This window comes from Delphinapterus leucas, chromosome 21, assembly GCF_059928025.1.
Source record: "Delphinapterus leucas isolate spDelLeu-1000000601 "Yukka" chromosome 21, BTC_Dleu_Yukka2, whole genome shotgun sequence".
Lineage (NCBI taxonomy): Eukaryota > Metazoa > Chordata > Mammalia > Artiodactyla > Monodontidae > Delphinapterus > Delphinapterus leucas.
In genome coordinates this window covers 20402654-20423109 of record NC_143149.1, presented here as the reverse complement: position 1 = coordinate 20423109, position 20456 = coordinate 20402654, and the positions used below count along the sequence as shown (strand labels likewise).

The 20456-nt window shown below is 37.9% G+C and overlaps 1 pseudogene; it reads left to right on the top strand.

The window, feature by feature from the left end:
* Positions 1-14306: 14306 nt before the first annotated feature.
* On the top strand, positions 14307-15748 carry LOC111173606 (DNA methyltransferase 1-associated protein 1 pseudogene; annotated as a pseudogene).
* Positions 15749-20456: the final 4708 nt, after the last annotated feature.

The window sequence follows — 20456 nt, the reverse complement described above, 5'->3', positions numbered from 1 at the left end:
GAGAGGCAGCTGGTAGGAGAGGCCACGTCTAAATTAGAGACGGGGTTCACATGCTGAATGGCTGGCATGATAATAACTCAGAATGGCGACTACCGGCCAGAACAAGGATTCCCTTCCTCTGCCCCAGGGTTTTCTTTAACTGAAATAGATTTCTCTTCATGTTTTATGCAGTTGTGTACCAGAGCAAACTACATTTTATGGGCAAAAAATAAATAGGTCATGGAATCTCTTCTTTGATTTACTGCTTTAGTTGGGGTCTGCACTAGAAAGTACAACGAATTCTCCTTCTTTGCACTGCTGGGCCAGTCCAGGTAGTCAATTTGGTTTCATTTTGGTTTGAATGCTTCCTTCAGACAGGATCTGATTTCTTCTAATAACCACCTTGGCACACACTCACGGAAAGGCAGGCTCTTCACTTACCAAGTTATTTGTTAATGTTCTATTAAGCCCTGAATTCAAAGCCCAGACTTTTACTTTCTGTCCAACAGCAGTACCTGACTTTGGGCACCATGTTTCAAGGGCAATATAAGCAGTTTAATAACCTAGAAAGGTTTTCATAATTTCTTTCACTCTACATTTTACCATTACTCATGGGTTATAAAAGGTAAAGAGATTGATTTTCTTTGCTCAGAACAGAATTCTGTCTCTGGTTTTCCTTCAGAGATGAGTATAGGTCCCAGAGCATGCAATTGCTCTTCTGGAAGTCTAACAGCTCTCAATTCACCTTACAAGTAGCTTCAGAGGCATGGTACTTTGGAGGACTTGGATTCATCTGCTAAATAAAACCTTTCAGGCTGACTCTGTGCTGCTTATCAGTATCATGCACTGATATGAAAATAATTTAGCCCCTAAAAATATTAATTTGTATTTCTCAAGGAAATTTGACTTTGCCTATGACCTAATTTTTTTTTTTTTTTTTTTTTTGCAGAGCAGGATTTCCATCAGACAATGCAAGGGAAAAATAATTTTCCAAATAAAAATTTCCCAAAACAATGCCACTTTGACTTTGAACTCTTTCAAGATCCTTCGTTTTTTGTTTTTGTTTTTTAAATTAACAGGCTTCACAGAATTAAACAAATTTCTATGAAGAAGAAGGAAGGGTAAGGGCTTAGACAACCTCCAATTAGCATGGAATTATTTTCCTCTGTTTCGTTGATAAGACACACTTATCCTTAGTTTTTAACCAATGAAATTCAGTTGATAGAACTCTGTTTTGTGAGTTGGCGTGGGAATCTATATTCCACATCAGGCACTGAAGGAGCATCTATATTTTGTAAGCCTGAAATCTCTGCCTGTTCAGGTAACAGAAGTTCCACTTCATTTGGAAATAGGAGGATACATATTTATTTTAAAAACATAGTTATTGGGCTTCCCTGGTGGCGCAGTGGTTGAGAGTCTGCCTGCCGATGCAGGGAACGCGGGTTCGTGCCCTGGTCCAGGAAGATCCCACATGCCGTGGGGGGGCTGGGCCCGTGAGCCATGGCCGCTGAGCCTGCGAGTCCAGAGCCTGTGCACCACAACGGGAGAGGCAGCAACAGTGAGAGGCCCGCGTACCGCAAAAAAAACCAAAACAAAACAACAAAAAAAACCATAGTTATTAAATTTTAGACAAATTGTGAAGAATATCAATGTATACATGAAATATAAATGTACAGCTCAGTAAATTCTTGCAAAGTGAGCACCCATTTGACCACTGCCCAAGTCAAAATAAAATGTTGACAGCAGTTCAGAAGCACCTCTATGTCCCCTCCCAAATATTAAACCCGAATGTGGCCACTAGCTTAACTTCTAATATAATAGTTTAGTTTTCCCTACCTTGGAAATATATTTAATTAGAATCATTATTTATATACATTAATCTATATAATATCTATCTATAATAGATGATCAATAGATGGATAGCTATAGAGATAAAAATGTAGATGTGTATACTTTTTTAAAAATTTATTTTATGTTTTAATTTATTTATTTTTGGCTGCGTTGAGTCTTCATTGCTGTGCGCGGGCTTTCTCTAGTTGCGGCAAGTGGGAGCTACTGTTCGTTGTGGTGCACGGACTTCTCATTGCAGTTGCTTCTTTTGTTGTGGAGCTCAGGCTCTAGGCATAGGGGCTTCAGTAGCTGTGGCACACAGGCTCAGTAGTTGTGGCTCGCGGGCCCTAGAGCACAGGCTCAGTAGTTGTGGCACACAGGTTTAATTGCTCCGCAGCATGTGGGATCTTCCTGGACCAGAGATCAAACCCGTGACCCCTGCATTGGCAGGCGTATTCTTAACGACTGTGCCACCAGAGAAGTCCTAGATGTGTATACTTCTGTTGGCAATATACCGAGGAGTAGATTGTGGGATCTTTGTGTTACATGCCTGTTCATATCAATGGTGAATAAAATGCTGTTTCCAGACAGTCATACCATGTACTCTCCTAATGAGTAGTACTGAGTTCCTCTTGCCCCATGTTAGTAGTGATTGGTGGTGCCATTCTCTCCAGTTTTAGCCACTCTGCTGCATAAGTAGTAATGCCTCACTGAAGTTTTAATTGGACTTTTACTGATGACTAATGGAGTTTGAGCCTATTTTCAATTGTTAGTCTCTTCTTTGTAATTCTTGCCCATTTTTCCACTGTGTTGGCTGTACATTTTCTTATTGATTCATGCGTGAGGTTTTTTTTTTTTTAAACATTCTGGATATGAGGATTTTCTTGGCTAGATGTATTACATATTGTACTCTGTATGATATATTTTGATGAACAGACATTCTAAATTCTAAAGTGATCTGTATTATTGATCTCTTCCTTTAAGCTTAATGCTTTTTATATATGGTTTTAAAAAATCTCTCCCTATAGCAAGGTGATAAAGATATGTTCCTATATTACCTTCTGGAAGTTTTATTGTTTTGCTTTTCTTACTGAGAGCTACAGTTCATCTGGAATTACTTTTTGCATGATTGGATGTGTAAGTTTTATCTCCTTGCATATGGATATACTGATTACAGAAGTCCCAGGGTTTCCTCTCAACGTTCTCAGACATTGACACTACACATCCATCTTTATATTATCTCCCCTGCATTAAAATACAGCACTTGCATTTTATGAGTTAGCATTTAGTACCCATTTATTATTTAATTGGTCAGACTTTAATTAAAACTTTTGCTTTATAGAGGAGATGGCGATGAAAAAAGGACTGAGGAATAGCTAAAATTCTCTCTGCTCCACCAGATGTTTTCAGAGAAAACCCTACATGGCTGTCTCACCTCAAGGAAGTTTCTCTGTTAACATGCTCGTCCATTGGTTAGTTGCTTGTCCCAAGCTAGTTGCTACCTTAGGCTGGCAGAGCCGTTGGGTCTTCTTGTTCACTTGTTTCTGAGATTGCTATTTTAACAGGTAACATTCTAAATTAAGTTAGGTCTCTCTGCAAAGGTAGCAGATGTAAAGCAAAGGTAGCAGGTTATGGTTTCCATAACCTGCCCTGTTCTGATTAAAACCGCTGCCCTGACAGAATTTGGGGGTGAGAGGCTTGGGAACCATAGGTAAGAACTCCACAGACTAGTCATTCTTATGTGAAGCTCAATATTTTTTAAGAATAGATGATTCTCTTTGGGAAAGTTTGTTTCTTGAATGCTGAAATGTCTGTTTTGGACACTTTCATTTAACTTCAGGGCTGCTTTCTTGGGGAAAGGATTTGTCGACTGCTTACTCCATCATGTGAGAAGTCAGAGTTCATAATGATATTTTAAGTCACAAAACATCATGCTTTAAGAAAATTGTCTAATTAGAATGTGTGTGTGTGTGTTGTACAATATATTAATCAAATATTCTACCATCATTCAAAGGTGAGAGTTCCGCATTGTAAAAAACAATATGGGAGGGACTTCCCTGGTGGTCCAGTGGCTAAGACTGTGTGCTCCCAATACAGGGGGCCCAGGTTCGATCCCTGGTCGGGGAACTAGATCCCACATGCTGCAACTAAGAGTTTGCATGCCACAACTAAAGACCCTGCCTGCTGCAACTAAAGCTCCCTGAGGAGATGATTATATAACACCGCAACTAAGACCTGGTGCAGCCAAATAAATATTAAAGAAAAAACAATATGGGAGACGTTAGTATACTGCTAGCATTTAAGGCCATGAAACTAAATAGGACCACATAGGAAGTGATTTACATTAAAAAATTATCCTAGAACTAAGACCTGGGACATTTAAATATTTAGTGGTTGATGAGTTGATGTGGAAACAGCAAAGGAGACAGAGAAAGTGACGACTGAGATATGGAAAGAACCAGGAGCAATTCCCCATAAGCCAAGTGGGGAAAAAAAGTGTTGTTGTTGTTGTTTTTTTAACTGGGTTTATTCAACTGGGTCAGATCTTGCTATAGTCACATGAAATGAGGACTGAGATTAATACACGAGATTTGGTTACATAACGGTCACTGGAGATCTTGTTAAATGTTTCAGTGGGGTAGGATCAACAGAAGTTTTACTGGAGTGAATTCTATAAATATGAAAGGAGAAAAATTGGTTCTAGGCAATAATTTTGAAGAGATTTTTCTATAAAAGAAGAAAAAAATGACAGGGGTATAGCAGGAGCAGTCCATGGGTTCAAAGGAGATACTATTTAAAATGAAGATGGGAGAGAATAAAACAGGATTATAGGTACGATCTAGCAGAGAGAGGATAATTGTTGTTGCAGAAGAGGTGGGAGCCGATTGTCTACCTTTATATAAGAGTATTAGAAGAATGAGCTCTTGATAATGAGGAAGATATAGAGGAAATTTGCAGAAGGAATATAGAAATATAGGGGAAATTGGAGCACATGACTTTGGATAGGAGTTCATCCATAGTAATAGAAGAGAAGGCAAAGTACTGGGCACAGATTCGGAGGGAGATAAGATGCCATAGTGAGACCTCATGGAAATGGAAGTTCTCTTCTGGTTTCAATAGGTAGTAAGGCCATCATTTGAGAGTGAGGATAGCAGACAAGGCGTTGGATGTTTGAGGAGAGAGAGGAAGTCTAAGTAGAGTGGAATATTTGATTGATTCCCTCAAATAGACAAGCCTGTGTTCCTAAAACAACTACATCATTTTTGTTCATTTGATACTGAAGGAACAGATTTCAGTGAACCGTTGGCTTTTAACTCACTAACTTTTTATTTTTTCAGGTAAATTTAAGCATCTAGATTCACTAGGCTTTATAATTTCCCATCTTGCATTATCTACACCTACTTAGCATTAGAGCAGGGAATAATTACTGTTTCTGCACCACACTTTGCACTGTCTGGGTTTCACAGGGGGTTGTAAAAGCCAGTAGGAGTTGTTCTCAGCATCATAATGTTGTGTTTCATAGGTACAGAAATTTTTTGAAATGAAGGTTGATAATTTCAGGTTAACTAAGACTTTGAGGTTAAAAGTAGTGCCACCATGTTACTAATGCACCATTTTGTTTATTACTATTTATAACCCATCCATTCCTATGTGCAAGTCAAAATCAAATAACAAAGAAAAAGATATTGAAGAAAACCACAATAGGTCATCTAAAGGAAACATCAGTAATAGGTTATTCTAAGCAATCAAATGAATAAACTACTGCAAGTGGCTACATACGTGAAATGTTTCTTTCCGGCGCTGCTCAGATAATTTCCAAATAGTTAATCCTTTTCTTTAGAAGTATGTTAATTTTAACTTTTCTTTTTGACTGTTTAATACAAGACAATCTAATGAACAAGGAACATGCATTGTACTATTTCTTCACTATTTGTTGTTGCCTCTGTTTGAACTAATGAGCAATACACTACTAAGTAAGCAGATATAAAAATTGTGAATTTGATAAAAGTGAAATGATAAATTTGGCAAATAGAAACTGATTGCTGGAGACTATATAAAATCACTTCTTATGCATATGTGATATATATATATATATCATTTCATATATACACACACACACACACACACACACACACATATTTGGTGATATATATATATCACCAAAAAGTTTACTGGGTTAAAAACCACCCTTTATTTCACAGGTCTGGGGTTGGAATTTGAGGTTGAGGTCATCGGGTCAGGGTACTTCTGGCCTCTGTTGAGCTTGTTCACTTGTCTGCAGAAAGCTGCCAGTTTGGCTGGGTGCTGGCTGCCGAGCTTGTTTCTGCTTCTTCTGGTTTTGATTCATCACTGAGCCAGAGCTGATCACATGGCAGTAGAGGGTTCATGAGAGAGAACACAAAAGTGCACGTCTCTTGAGGGCTAAGCTCATGACTGGCACCAGCACGTCTGAAACATTCTACTGGTCAAAGCAAGTCACAAGGCCAGTGGACATTTAATAAACCCTAACTCTTGGTGTGAGGACCTGAAAAATCACATTGCACAGGAGTTTGTATTCAGGCAGATGAATCATTTCTATTATTTCTGCAAAAAATCTACTATAGTGAAAAATGAATCCAATGAACAATTATAGTGTAATCATTAGAAATGGGCATGAATAAAAACACTGAAAAAAAAAGATAGAAGGGGATTCCTGAATAAAGAAAAAATCAATTTAACTTTTAAAAACAAGATTATGTGATTTGCTGAAAAAAACCCGTCTATGGTCGGGAATCAGCTTTGGGCTTTATTACTCAGTGGCAGCAAGGGAAACACACACCATGGGGAACCGTGTGGGTGTCTCAATCAGAGGATGTTAGAAAGATGTATAATAGAATTTGGGATTGTGTTAGGTGATTTGGGGGACAGTTTAAAGAAGGAAAGCTTAGCTCTGGGTTGGATGCTGTCAGGGAGCAGGGTGTCTTAATAAACCTTATCTAGAAGAAGGAACAACTAATGTAAGCCAGAGCGTAGAGCTGTAGTTGATAAATGGAAGTCACTCACGTTAGCCAGGATTGGGAGGATGTTTGATGTTTTGGTGGTTTGCACAGAACCTCAGTTTGTACCTAGACACATGTAGTATGCATAATGGACGCGATTTATTATAATTTTATATTAGGCTCCAGGTCATGGTAACATTTTTACATTCCCAAGGAAATATTTTATCATCCCCCTTCAAATTATTTGCTATTTATCTTGTATAGCTGTATTTGTTTCATCCACTGCCTCTCAATCTCCTTGGTTAAAACATTGAGCAATGTTATTAAAATTAAGATTTTCACTGTTCACAAGAATACATGGCATTAAATTAGGATCACTGTATATGTGGTGTTATATCATGGTCCTAAAATGCGCTTTTAAGCATTTTATCATGAAAAAGAGAATGATTAGTCCAAATCTCAACAAGAGTTGAGATTAGTCCAAATCTCAACTAAATCAATGTACAAATCCACAGATTGGTCCAAAGATCAGTCCAAATCTCAACTAAATCAATGTACATATAGAGCTTCAAGAGTGATCATTTAAGTTTTCTTTGGAACAGTCTGTCAGTGGAAGAAACAACTTTATTTACAAGTCTCTTTTTTTCCACCAAATTTTATCAAATTTTTAGAGCTTTAGTCGTATTGGTCATTTGGGAATGGAAGACAACGAGACTAAAAATAGCCCTGTAGGTGGCAGCCAAACTCTAAATATGAATTTAAATTTTCTGCTTGTTACCGTTGATTGCCATCCTTGGAAAGCACTTTTTAAAAAGCCAACATACTTTATAATATTCTCTTTACCACTGTTTTGCCATATGTCTGAATTAAATCTTTGGTCCAGTCATTTAAGATGCACTGTATAAACCCTTTCAAAAACTAAAAATAAGAGAATTATGAAGTGTAATAAGATAGTACATCTAAATCAATTGGATTAGAAATGTTTGTTACAATTCTAATCTATGAGTTATAAGTACTTAATGTAATAAGTGCAGTAGAAAAATAATCTATTTTACTTAATATTTATCAAGTAAAGAATATATTAAATGCAATTTCTTTTCAGAGTGGTAAGTATAAGTTACCACTTAGAATGTTGCTTTAATGAGGCACTGACTTAATTTTTAACATGTCTGTGAGAGGACAATTATTGATTTCACACACTCAGAAATATGACTCCTTCTAATATTCATATCTTAAAGAAAAAGAATATACAATTTGCATTTGAACGTGCATTAATAACTTGATATGTGTTATATAATACATATTTTCAGATGTAAAATATTTTATTTGTAAATGTTGGTCTTCTAAATCTGTGTTCACAAATTCCAAAACCCATAACATTCTATATACTTCAAAAAATTCAATTTTTGCCAACATTAGCTACTATTATACAGAACAGAAAACAAAACAAAAACCCGGTAAACAAATACTGGTAGGATGTCAGAATATTGTACAAGAGAAGAAAAGTTCAGGAAACAAATTTTATAGAGTTATTTATCAAGAGTGACTCAAAGGAGGGAATTAATTATTGAAACTTTGCAGACACTCTGCTTAATTCTTAAAAATATCCTATATTATAGGTACCATAGGATTATTAAAAATATTTAACGATGTAAATGATATGAGCGCTGACCAGTTAGAAGTGATGCTGGCTGAAAACATGTGTGGGCATACTAGCATGGACCAGCCTACGATCACCCAGGTATCATGATACTTGTTGAAGATTCTGAAAATAAGACTCACAGAGTCTAGCCTATTACCCAAATAACTATTAAAACTAGAAACTAGGCTGATACGATTTCACTTTTGTTGTCTATGAAAATTTAGATTTGTATATGATACCATGTACATATGTGCAACAGAGGACTTTTTGTTGTTATTGTGGTTGCAAAAGCAGAATTAAATTAACCAAAGGAATTTATAAACAAATGAATCACAGGACTCGCTCTAATTTCTTATGGCCCTCGTCTGTTTTCCTCAGGTCCACTTGAGACAACTTCCGAAATTACATAGTATTTTAATTTAATTGCTCAGAACCCAGTATCGTTCAAATTGAAGACCTTATGTCGGCTTTTGATCTCAGGTAAGATGCATGAAATGCAAATACTATTTGCCATAGTGATGTGGATTGTGGTGAAGCAACTGAAAAAAAAATCACAGAATTTCAGAAAAGAAGAAAGTGAACTAGACTTATTTTGGTATGAATAGTAATAATAATATGAAAGTGATCCAATTTATATCGTGATGCTGGTGAGGAAGTGGGTGGATTATTCCATTGTTATTACAGGATGTGTCAGAGCATATTAGATGCCTGCCTAATGTTCATTGCATCCTTATTTTCTAACTGAACTCTATTTTTAGCAGGAGTTAATCTGCAACTATAACACATTTCAAGCCTTCTTTGCAGCTAATTGGGGCCTTCTATCCCTTCAAAACAGAAAAAAGAATAATTCTGCCTAGCCCTGGACTTCATGTAATATTTATTGACCTCTAATACATCCTAGTCAATCTATGTAGAGTATGGTGTACCAGGCTTAATTTTTAAAATGAAAATAGGTTCCAGTCGATTTTCAGGAAAACTTTATACCTTCAAGGGATAACTGAGTGGGTAGGAAAATTCATCCTGAGGTGTATGTAGTAAGTGACATTTTTGACATCTGCCTTTCAGTGCTTAGAGAATTCCTCATTTTAATTATTGCATGTAAGTAGCTGTTCTGGGAAAAGTAACCACAATCTGATTCCTACTATTAAGGTTACTTTTGTATATTATCTAGGGGGAAATAATAGTTTAGACTGTAGGGTTTTTTGAGGGCATAAAATAATGTAATATTCCTGGCTACACATGTGTACCTGCATGCGTTTCTTGTTTTTGTCTTTTTAAACTATTTTCTTTCCAGAAAACGTAAAACATACATGATACTTAAAACATAGTTTTGCAAAACTATTTTAATTGTTGCCATAATACACTGATGATAGAGGTGGAAAAAGTAAGCTCTTTAATAAATGCTTCTTATAGATTCTCTGTATCTTCTATTCTCTTGTGAATAACTATTCTGTTGTGTTTTCTTTGATAGTAAATAGGTACTAATTCATCCTCTGTGTAGAAACCTGTTAACCCGAAACAAATAGACTGCTATATATTTCTCCAGCAAAGACGGGTTCATTTGGGATCAGCAGAGAATTACAATTTGAGTTCTGCAACCCTGCAAATTGCCACAAGGCATAGGGAGGAGAATGCTTTTCAAGAGAGGAAAAGGAAGTTGGCCTTGGGGGGTGGGTGGGCCGGGGAGGGAGCTACAATAAACAGAGTGCATGGCTCTTCACTGGTGGAGTCCTTGCCAGGAAAGAAGAGGAGTCTTTCTCCTTCCTGTTGGGCTCTGCTGTCATCACAGGGTCTGAGAGCTCCCCCTTCTGGTCTCCCAACTCTCTTTAATTGAGGTTTCTGTTTGTTAATTTTTTACAAACCCTTTATAAAATTGAAGACTGCTTTTCCTTTATTTAAGTTGAATAATCTCCATAGATTTATCCATCTTAGTAGGTATGATTTTATGGTGTTTGTTAACTTTTCAAATTCTTCATCGGCCTCTTCAATTTTAGCTGTCAGAAATAAATATTGTATTTATCATTGTCAATTTTTTAAAAAGTTATTAAAAACGAATCCAGCTTCTTTAGTGGATATTTTCTTGTACTACCAATGCATGCCATATCAAAAATATTGATAAAATGCAATATTTTTACATTTATCAATTAATCATTTCCCAAAGTAATGTCTTTTCTAATCTATAGAAATCTGTGTTTATAGTCACCATAAACATCTAAAAAATGGCACTTCATTTTTTTCTTTTAGTATTTGGGAAATATCTACAAAGTAATACGTATTTAAATTTAGCTTTAAGTATACTTTAAAATTTTTGTGTTCACCCTTTAATTTTTTTTTAAAGTTATTACTCTTCCTAAAACTGTAAGTTCAGAAGAATCTCAAAGAATGTATCTGGGGAAGTACCTTTCTAGGCTACAATTTTTTTTTATCTGGAAGACTAAGAAGCTGGATTAGATGAGCTCTCAGATTCCTTCCAGCTTTTGGTTAGAAAGCGTCAAAAATGAAGGAAACTCATTTTGTTTTTTCTGATATATTAAATTTATGTTTCTCTTTTTGGTCTTTCTAGATTATACTACATTTACTTCTTTGGCTTTTTAGGTTTTCTTTTGTAGTCTTCCTCACCACTCTTTTCTAATTTAGAGGCATTCCCATTTATATTTCAGCTCCTTGTGTAGGTTCATTGTAACCTTGCTATCGTAATAAGAGTAGGATGGCTTTGGTATGGCCCCAGGGCTATGGTGAGAGAAAATCAGAGGGTCTCACTTGAAAGAACTGAGATGTTACATTTTATTTCTGGGAGGCAGTGATTTTGCCAGAGGGAAGGAATCATTCTACTTTAGCAGGTTTTTTGTTTTTTTTTTTTAATATTTCTTTGCATCTTTACCTTGGACTCTAGTGCCTGAACCTACAAGTCTGCTAAATCCTTCCATGATTTTTTTATCCCACTACATGCAACATTCTTTGAAATGCAAGGTCAGAGTATAAGTCTCTTTTGATATCATGGTTGTAAAATGAGAAGTGGTGCTTATTTCAGATAAAACCTCTTTTTACCTTCCACAAAAGCTTTATTCTGTCACACATAATATCTGATTTTTACATGTCAGTAAAAAAAAAAAAAGAATAAAACTGAGGAGATGGAGTAATAATGTTTGTAACTATTGAAATCACAGAAATGCATGGCTGGATGATACATTGACAGGTCATTTATTTCACCGTCAGATACATTTGCTGTTAAATCAGCCAGGGAAATGGGTCTAAAATCTTTTTATGCTGCTATGTGGCATCAAGGCCTAATGCTTCTTTTTCAACATTGTTAAGTCATCAGTTTAGGCTTTTAAGTATATTTCAGTCATCAGACCTTCAGCATATAGGACTTTTTTTAAAAGACTGGTAAATATTAACTGAGCACGACTCCGTAACATTCAAATGGTAATTTCCTTCATTCTTTGAGGGCAATTGGAGGAGACACTTGCACATTTTCTTTTGAATCCTCATCTCTCAAGTTAGTCCTGCTTAATTAAGATCTAGGTATGAAGTCCCAACTCCTGACTCAAAGTTCAAGGTTTACACAAAAAACGATTTCATTCTTGAAGTTTGGAGAACTATGAAATTGATAAAGCCCTTATTTCCTCTTCTCTTAACTGATTACAAAATAAATTGTATAAAACAATATAATTGTATTGTTTGTCCCATAACATATAGAAATGTTATTCGCCAACACCAGCACGAAGGAGGTGAGTGGGAGCAAAGTTGTACTGGGCTAAGGAAATGATACCAGATGGTAACTCAAATCCACAGGCACAAGTGAAGAGAACCAGAAATGGTACATAAGAAGATATAAATACATATATAAGTGTTATAAATATATACCTGCTCTCCTTTCTTTCCTCAGCTCCTTTAAAATAAATGAAATTATATAAAGTAATAATTATAACAATTTATTGTTGGATTTGTATGATATATAGATGCATCTGAATAACAATAATACCACAAAAAATCAAGCTCTTCAGAATTAATGCTTCTGTATCTCAATGGAATTAAACCAGTATAAATCTAGAGTAGATTCTAAATTAAGATATATATAAAAATCCCCAGAGCAACAACTAAGAAAATCCTTTTTTCAAAAGTGAAAAAATATTAAAGAAATTAGAATGTTACATTAAAAATATTCACTTAGTGCAAAAATACTCAATGTAAAGGAGGAAGACAGAAAACAGAAGGTATGTGGCAGATGTAATCTAACTCTATCGATAAAAACTTAAATGTGAATAAATGAAACAATCCTATATATATATAGGATCCTATAAATATATATATATATATATATATATATTTGTTTAGTTAGATATCGAACTGGTATAATGACCTATACAGGATAATAAAACCATAAAATTTGGGTTTATCTTCTTTACCATACAGAAATCATTTCCATGAGACAGTAATCATTGGCATCTCATCAGTTTGTTTTTTCAATATCTAGCCTAATATTAATAGGATATAGAATGTTTCCATTAGAGATTCAGATGACTCAAGTTGCTTTGTTAAACAGTGTTCTAGTATCACGTGAAAAGAGTTTGCGATCATTATTTTACCTTGATTTTTAACATTTAATATTACCTACTGTTATTTATTGATATGCAGCTTCATCTAAGAAATGAGGTGGCCAGAAGGAAGCGTTCCTTGATACTAATCCACCCCCATCACCACGACACAGACTCAGACTCCAAAATATTTATGTATAGATGATAGCTGGACATGCAGAATTTTGAAACGAATGCTGGTCTTCCTTTATGGCTGAAGGATTATAGTTGAAGTTATTTGGAAGTACAGTGTGTCTGTTCTCAACTTATAACCTCAGCCCCTAAACCATCCTCCTTTGTCCTGCTTCGTAATATTGGAGCTGGACCTTGTAATCAGTTCTCCTTTAACACTTGGCATAATGTTAAACATTATAGTAGAAGGCTCTGGAAGGATACCACAGGGGAGAAGACCCCCTCTTCCAGAAACCAGTGGTTTTCCCCTTTTGCTATAGTGATATGCAGCTGAGCTGCCATTCTCATGTGGGTCACTCAATAGTGTGTCCCCTGTGGAGTGGATTCTTAGCACGTTTTGCCAGAACTCCAGATGCAGCTTTCTCGTGAGATTTGTTCTCACCTCAGAGGTAGCCACTCCCAGCAAGTTTCAGTGCCCTGCTCCCATCCTCTTCAGCTGGTGGCTTCCTAGTAGTGTTGCTCGAATCCCTTTGTGCAGTTAGTTTCTGCCGGCCAGGCGTGGTGTGCAACACCTCGGTGAAATACTCTGCCCTCCGGTGGGAGACAGTCGCACCTTCTGCAACTGGTTCTGAACATCAGTCTGCGTGGCTTTCTTCCAAGTTTCTGTTCCTTGAATACTCTCTTTTAGTCCTAGAGGTAGTGACTGCCACTTACATCTGTCTTTTCTGTATTCTTTAGATTCTCTTTACCATTCTTATTGGTAAATTCCCTCTTATGAATTAATAATTCTTCATATTCATATTTCCCAGTGCAAACGACTGGTTTGGTTGCTGCCCGCCAGCTGACACTGGCTGATAGAGACGCAGATCTTTGCAGGGAAACAGCAGGAAGATGGACGCACCCTGCCTGACAACATTCTGAAAGAATCCACTCGTTGCACTTGGTCCTGAGCTTGAGGGGAGGTGTCGAAGTTCTCTTCCTTAAGCTTTCGACAGATTTCACTACACTTTTCTTTCAGTCAAGTTACTGCGTACCAGCCACCTCTCCCACCCCCGGCAAAGAGAAAAGGTCTGTGGTTTTGCGGGGATAATGGAGCCACCGGGCCGCAGTGCGGAAGTCCAGGCACTGATCCTTGACCTCGGGGCACTCCCCTATCTCTCAGGCGCAATGTCTGTGGGCACAGATGGGTAGGACATGCTAGAACTCCGGGATAAGAGGGTCATGCGGCTTCCGGGACCATCAGCAAGAAGGACAATACCAACCCGCACAAGAAAAAGTCCAGGAAGTCCTCAGAGACACTGACCTTCCCACAGACATGCACCAGGAATTCTAAGCATTGTGCTACTCTGACGAGAAGGATGCACCTCCACTGTTACCCAGTGACCCTGGTCAAGGCCACCGCACAGTTAAGGCCAAGTTGGGCCCCAAGAAGGCGTGGTCCTGTAAGTGGATGCCATTCACCAACCTAGTCTGCAAGGATGGAGCCACGTTCTTCCACTGGTGACAGGCAGCTGAGGAGGGCAAGGACTACCCCTTTGCCAGGGTCCATAAGACTGTGCAGGTGCCAGTGTATTCAGAGCAGGGGTACTAGCTCTATCTTCACGACAACTCTTGAACAAAGGCAGAAACGACCACTTCTTTGACCTCAGCCGCCGCTTTGACCTCCGTTTTGTCATTAGCCACGATCGGGATGATCACCAGCGGCTTAAGAAGAGGTCTGTGGAGGACTTGAAGGAGCGGTATTACTGTATCTGTGCCAAGCTGGCCAACATGCACGCCATGCCAAACACAGACCTCAAGATACCAGGGTTTGATGCTGGGCACCTGCAACGGCGGAAGGAACAGCTGAAGCGTTGCCGGTAACAAGCCTCAGAGCAGGTGGCGGCGGAGAAGTACCCGCTACGTAAGCTGCGCCAGATCTAGTCCCGGCAGAAGGAGCGCGAGGAGCGTAGCCAGGACTCGCTGAAGCTACCTGCAGCCGCAGACCCCGCTGCGGAGCAAGGACCCCGAGAAGCAGCCGCCCCAGGAAAAGGAGACCGAGAAGCCAGCTGTTCCTGAGCCTGCAGGCATCAAGTTTCCAGACTTCAAGCCTGCAGGCCTCACCCCGCGGAGCCAGCAGAGGAAGCTGCCAGGGTGCGGGCCAGAATATCGAGGCCCTGAACAGGTGCTGGGTGTGGAGCTGAGCCTGACACCCGCGGAGGAGCTGGTGCGCGTGCTCTACGAGCTGAGGACTGAACTGGTGCGGCTGAACGAGCCCAGGCAAGCCTGCGTCAACTGCGAGGGTGAGCTGCAGGTGCTGCGGGTCCCTGCACGAGTCTCTGGTCCGGGCTGGGTGCTGGGAGGCCGCCACGCCAGCGTCCTCCCGCCCGCGGTGCCGAGCCCGGCCTCGACCCTGACCCCAGCAAGGACACCGTCATCGACCATCGTCGTGTGGTGGGCACACCCTTCGCGCCCACGAGGAAGCGACGGAAATCGTCTCCAGCTCCTCTTCTGTGAAGGAGGCGGAGAAGCCATGTGAGGCCACACGTGGTGTGGGATGCTGCTGTGTAGAGCTGGTGAGTTGGGAAAAAAACAACCCCAAAATCTTTTTACCTAAACGAAGACTGTAAGGGAAGTAACTGTGCACATCAAAGTATGCAGTGCTTCTTCATACTTATGTAAATATCCTATGTTTATGTAAATATTTTTTTTCAGTAATTAGCTTATAATAGTTTATCTATGCAAACTCATTTTTAAAAAGTTTTTTTTCCCCTGAAAATTTAGAGCACCGGAAAGATTCACAATGAATTGCACATGTTATTGTGTAGTGGTGTTTATTACATTTCCTACTGAAGTATCTTATTCTCAGAGCGGAGGGAGTTAAAGCCCTAGGGCAGAGTTGGAGGGAATCTTTTGAGTTTGAACGTAATGGCCATAATATTTAGTATTTTAGTTTATTTTATATTCTATTCCATAAAAGAGTCTATTCTGTTTTCATATGTAAAAATTATGCTTCAAGTTACCATTAAATTTCTTAATATTTTCCTTAAAATTCCTAACACAATATTTAAGTTCCACGAAGATATACATGTTCAGCAGTGATTTTCAACTGTGACTTTCTACCTCCTGGTTGGTGGCCAAGTTCCCCCAGAAGTGCAAATTCCCTCGTATGATATGTAATGACTATACCCTTAGAGAGTCTAAACACAGTTTCAAGCTGGTTCAATTCAGTTTTTCCAGCCTTACCTGCCTACTAGATAGCTTACCACCTGTTTCTTCTTGGGCTTAAAAGAATCCTTAAGCTTTTTAAAAAAATTTTATTGGAGTATAGTTGATTTACAATGTTGTATTAGTTTCAGGTGAAGAACCCTTAAGCTTTGAGAGGAGACATGTTATCAGGAAGAAATTCAGGTGGGGCATATGCAGTTTTGCAACACAGGCAGCTCTCCTTCTGGGTGGCTGTTGGGCAAGGTGTTAGCGATGATAAATTGAAATCTCCTGTAGATGATATCAGAAATGGTAATGGTTGTTCCATGAGCCAAACTTGATCATGTGAAGTTTGGTTTGTTAGTTTGTGCACTGTACTCTCTGTAGTCCTGTGGGGCAACTTGGTCCTTGAACAAGAGCAACAGTCTCTCTTGGTTGTCTTTATTGGTGTGTACCTGTTAACCATTTCCTCTGGACATTCTTGCTGTCTATGATTGTGATCTATCATTCTAATTTTCCTTCTTTTCTTTTGTTTTTATCTCTACCTCACCCTCCCTTCCCCCACCAAAAAAAAAAAGAAGGCCAGGACAATTATTTTATACGGTGGAAAAATCTTTTCCTTGAATCTACTCCCTTTAGTGGAAACCAACATTCTTTGAGTTCCCCAAAGTCTTAGGATTTTGGAGTAAATAGCTAGAAATGGAAATATTTGGAAGCCACCTTTGTTTTTCTGTCCTGCCATAGACCTCACCTTAAGAAATAAAGACTCAATTTCCCTTTTGCATTGTCAGAAAGAAAATGGGAAGATATGAGGAGAAAAGAACCCAATTTCATAACTCTAAATTGCAACCCGCTATAGCTTGGTATTTCAGATATTGTTTCTATGTTTCCAGTTGGATCGCAAATTCCATGAAGGGAGGCAGAATGCAAAATAAAGTGTTTTTTTAAATTATTTGGTAGAATTTTGCCAAAAACAATGTTACTAATTTCTGGGTGGGGGGTGGTATGTGCCCCCTTTTAATAACTCATTGATTCTGAAAGATTATTTTAGAAACAAGGGCATCTAATCCAATGTTGGGAGACCTTAAAGTCTTCTTTTCCTTGGAGATGTAAAGACTGTTTTCCACGGCTGTCAGTGCATGATAGCAAATGTTATCAGGCCACGCTAGAATCATGCAGTTAATTTTTACCTTGCTTTCATTGTGATTTTACTTAGAAACCTCTCATGTAATAACCGTTTGAGATAGCTGCTATGTAATCAGAAATGTAGCCTCTTAAGCTTTTTAAGTGCTATAGAACTTTAATTTGTAGTTTGTGAAATAGTGCTTGTAATGATCATTAATGTTTTATAACTTGAGAAGGAGAAATCACAAACTAGAAACGGCAAGATTAAGTAAAAAAAATAAAGACCTCAAGCTCTTCTCACTTCATGGGGTTAAAGATTGTAAAGAAATCTCATGTCTATAAGAAACATTCTGCAAATAATAAATTTACCAGGGCTTCCCTGGTGGCACAGTAGTTGAGAGTCCGCCTGCCGATGCAGGGGATGCGGGTTCGTGCCCCGGTCCAGGAAGATCCCACATGCAGCAGACCGGCTGGGCCCGTGAGCTGTGGCTGCTGAGCCTGCGCGTCCGGAGCCTGTGCTCCGCAACGGGAGAGGCCACAACAGTGAAAGGCCTGCGTACCACACAAAAAAATAAATAAATAAAATAAATTTACCAAAATTTAGTATTTCCATTTTACAGGTTGTCTAATGAGTTGACAACGTTAACATAATACTTCTAAAAATAATTTGTTTTCTTCCTAGCTTTTGATTTGCATTATTATTGTATCATTTCTTGAATCTCGAAACATATTGCTTTGATAACTCTACAGAATTTTCAGCCTTGTGACTATTTAAACAAATCTTAGGCAGTGGGGTGTAAGTGAAGAAGTGATGCCATTATTTAGATGGTTTATTCTAAAATTTGTACCATTCAAGACAAAAAGCAAAAAAAAATCTCCTCAAGAAATAAACACTTGCCCAAGAGATACCAACACTAATACTCCTGTGCTGTCTCCCGATCATAGTCACAGTCTGAAAATGATATAGACTCTCATAGCATAACTAGAAAAATTCAGACTTTTGTTCTAATTTGGACAATTTCTATCATTAGAAAAAATATATAGACAACATTCCTTTAGAGACAACATTTATCATTGATAAGGGAACGTGAAATATAGAGTCATCTGAATGAAGCTGAATATTTTGCAGTGATGTACATCTATTCACTTTTCTTAAGTACAATGACTTAGTCTCCTCACTCAGATTACCTTTAGACTCTATGTGTTTGAAATACCATGTCTGCCTTAGGTAATTTGAAAAGGAGCATGCATCAAGAGTGTAAACAGTTCAGTGATAGTCCTTCATTTCAGTATCAAACAGCTGTTTCCACAGTATGTGTGAGTGTATTTGTGTGTGTGTGTATATACATGTGTGTATATATATATTTCAGGGTAACTGTTTTGAAAGTAGTTTTTTTGGGGACTGAGAAAAGTTGAAATAAATTTTAAAAACATATTTTAATGACATTTGAGAGTAATTATGGAAATTCTTCCTTCTAGGATAAAAAATAAAAGCCCCTTGAGAGCTTCATACACATTAAAGTTACTATAGCATTTGAATACAAATTTCTAGTTACATAAAATATGGCTTTATATAACTGCTAAATTTAGGAGTTTCTAATAAATATAAAAAAGCATTTTGCAAAAGAAGGTCCAAAAGACTGTGTATGAACTTCTGGATTCTGATATTTGAAATTCACTAGAATCCACTCATATTAAGTTGTTTTGAGTCTGGTTAGAAAAAAAAAATGTACCATTTAAATATTTGAATTATAGGGAAGTGCTTCTTTTTTGAGCCATAGTAAGCAGATTAAAATTCATCCATTTTTTAAAAAAGGGAATATATTTGGTTAATTTCTTTTTAAAGGAAAGAGATATTTAAACTTTCAGTTTATGTCTTTACTCTTTAGAAAAAAGTCTGAAATGGGAAGTAAACACAGAATGTATATGTCAATTATAGTTCAGTAAAGCTGGGTAAAAATCCCACAATACTATCCACTTGAAAAGATTTTCAGAGGACATTTCATTACTTCTCTGGCCAATCTGAACAAGCAGAGATGGAGCAGCCCTGAGTAGACTGTCCCCTTTAGAGATTGTTCATGCTCTCTATGGCTGTGGCTACTGGGCTCTATTAGAAAAAAAGCTGCCCAGAAGAGACCTGACCAGGCCAGGTCCTTTATGCTTTTTAGACTCTGTTAAAAGAGTAAATAAAGCAAATATAATGGTCCCTGGCTGGGATAGCCCTGGGCAGAACTGTGACATAGAGGAGCTCCCCTCTACTTCCCTTTCTGAAATGCTTCCTGCCCTTGAAGTCTCTGTGGCCTCATTTGGCGGCCCAGTTGCCCAGCTGTCTCTCCACTCTATTTCTTTCCCAAACTTTTCATTCTAAAACTTCTCATTGTCCTTATCCTTGAATGCCTTCCTAGGTAGCTTAGTATTTAACCAAGAAACCAATAAAGGCAGCAGTGGTTAATCAGTGGTTTCTTGTGACTTTCCCTTTTGAAAGTAAAAGCATTTTTAATTGTGGCATTCAAATTCTAAATTAACTAAAGTGGAAGATTACTGACATTGGTCAGCAAGCCTAGAGGACACAACATTTTGGGGGCAGAAGAACTTTTTCTGGCAGTTGTCCCATTATACCACATGTCTGCTCAGGTCAGTGTGGGATACACAAAGTCTCACACATGCAAATACTTGCAAAGCCTTTTTTTTTTTTTTTTTTTTTAAGAGTATAGGTTATAAACAGAGAAGAGGGGAATCATTTTCTTATCCTTAAGAGGATGCTCAGATTTTTCTACAAATCTATAACTTTATATATTTGGCATGTATTCACATTAAGCAGACTTTGATAGAGGTCCGTGATGTACCTGGCTTTGTGCTAGGCACGTTGTTATTTTTATATTATGCTTAAAGAAAATACATGTCACATCTTTACCTTGTAATATACTAGTGACTGTTGGCTCAGATAATAGTACAGTGCAAAAGAAAGAACTTTTTCCTTATAGTGATATTCACGTCTTTACGTTA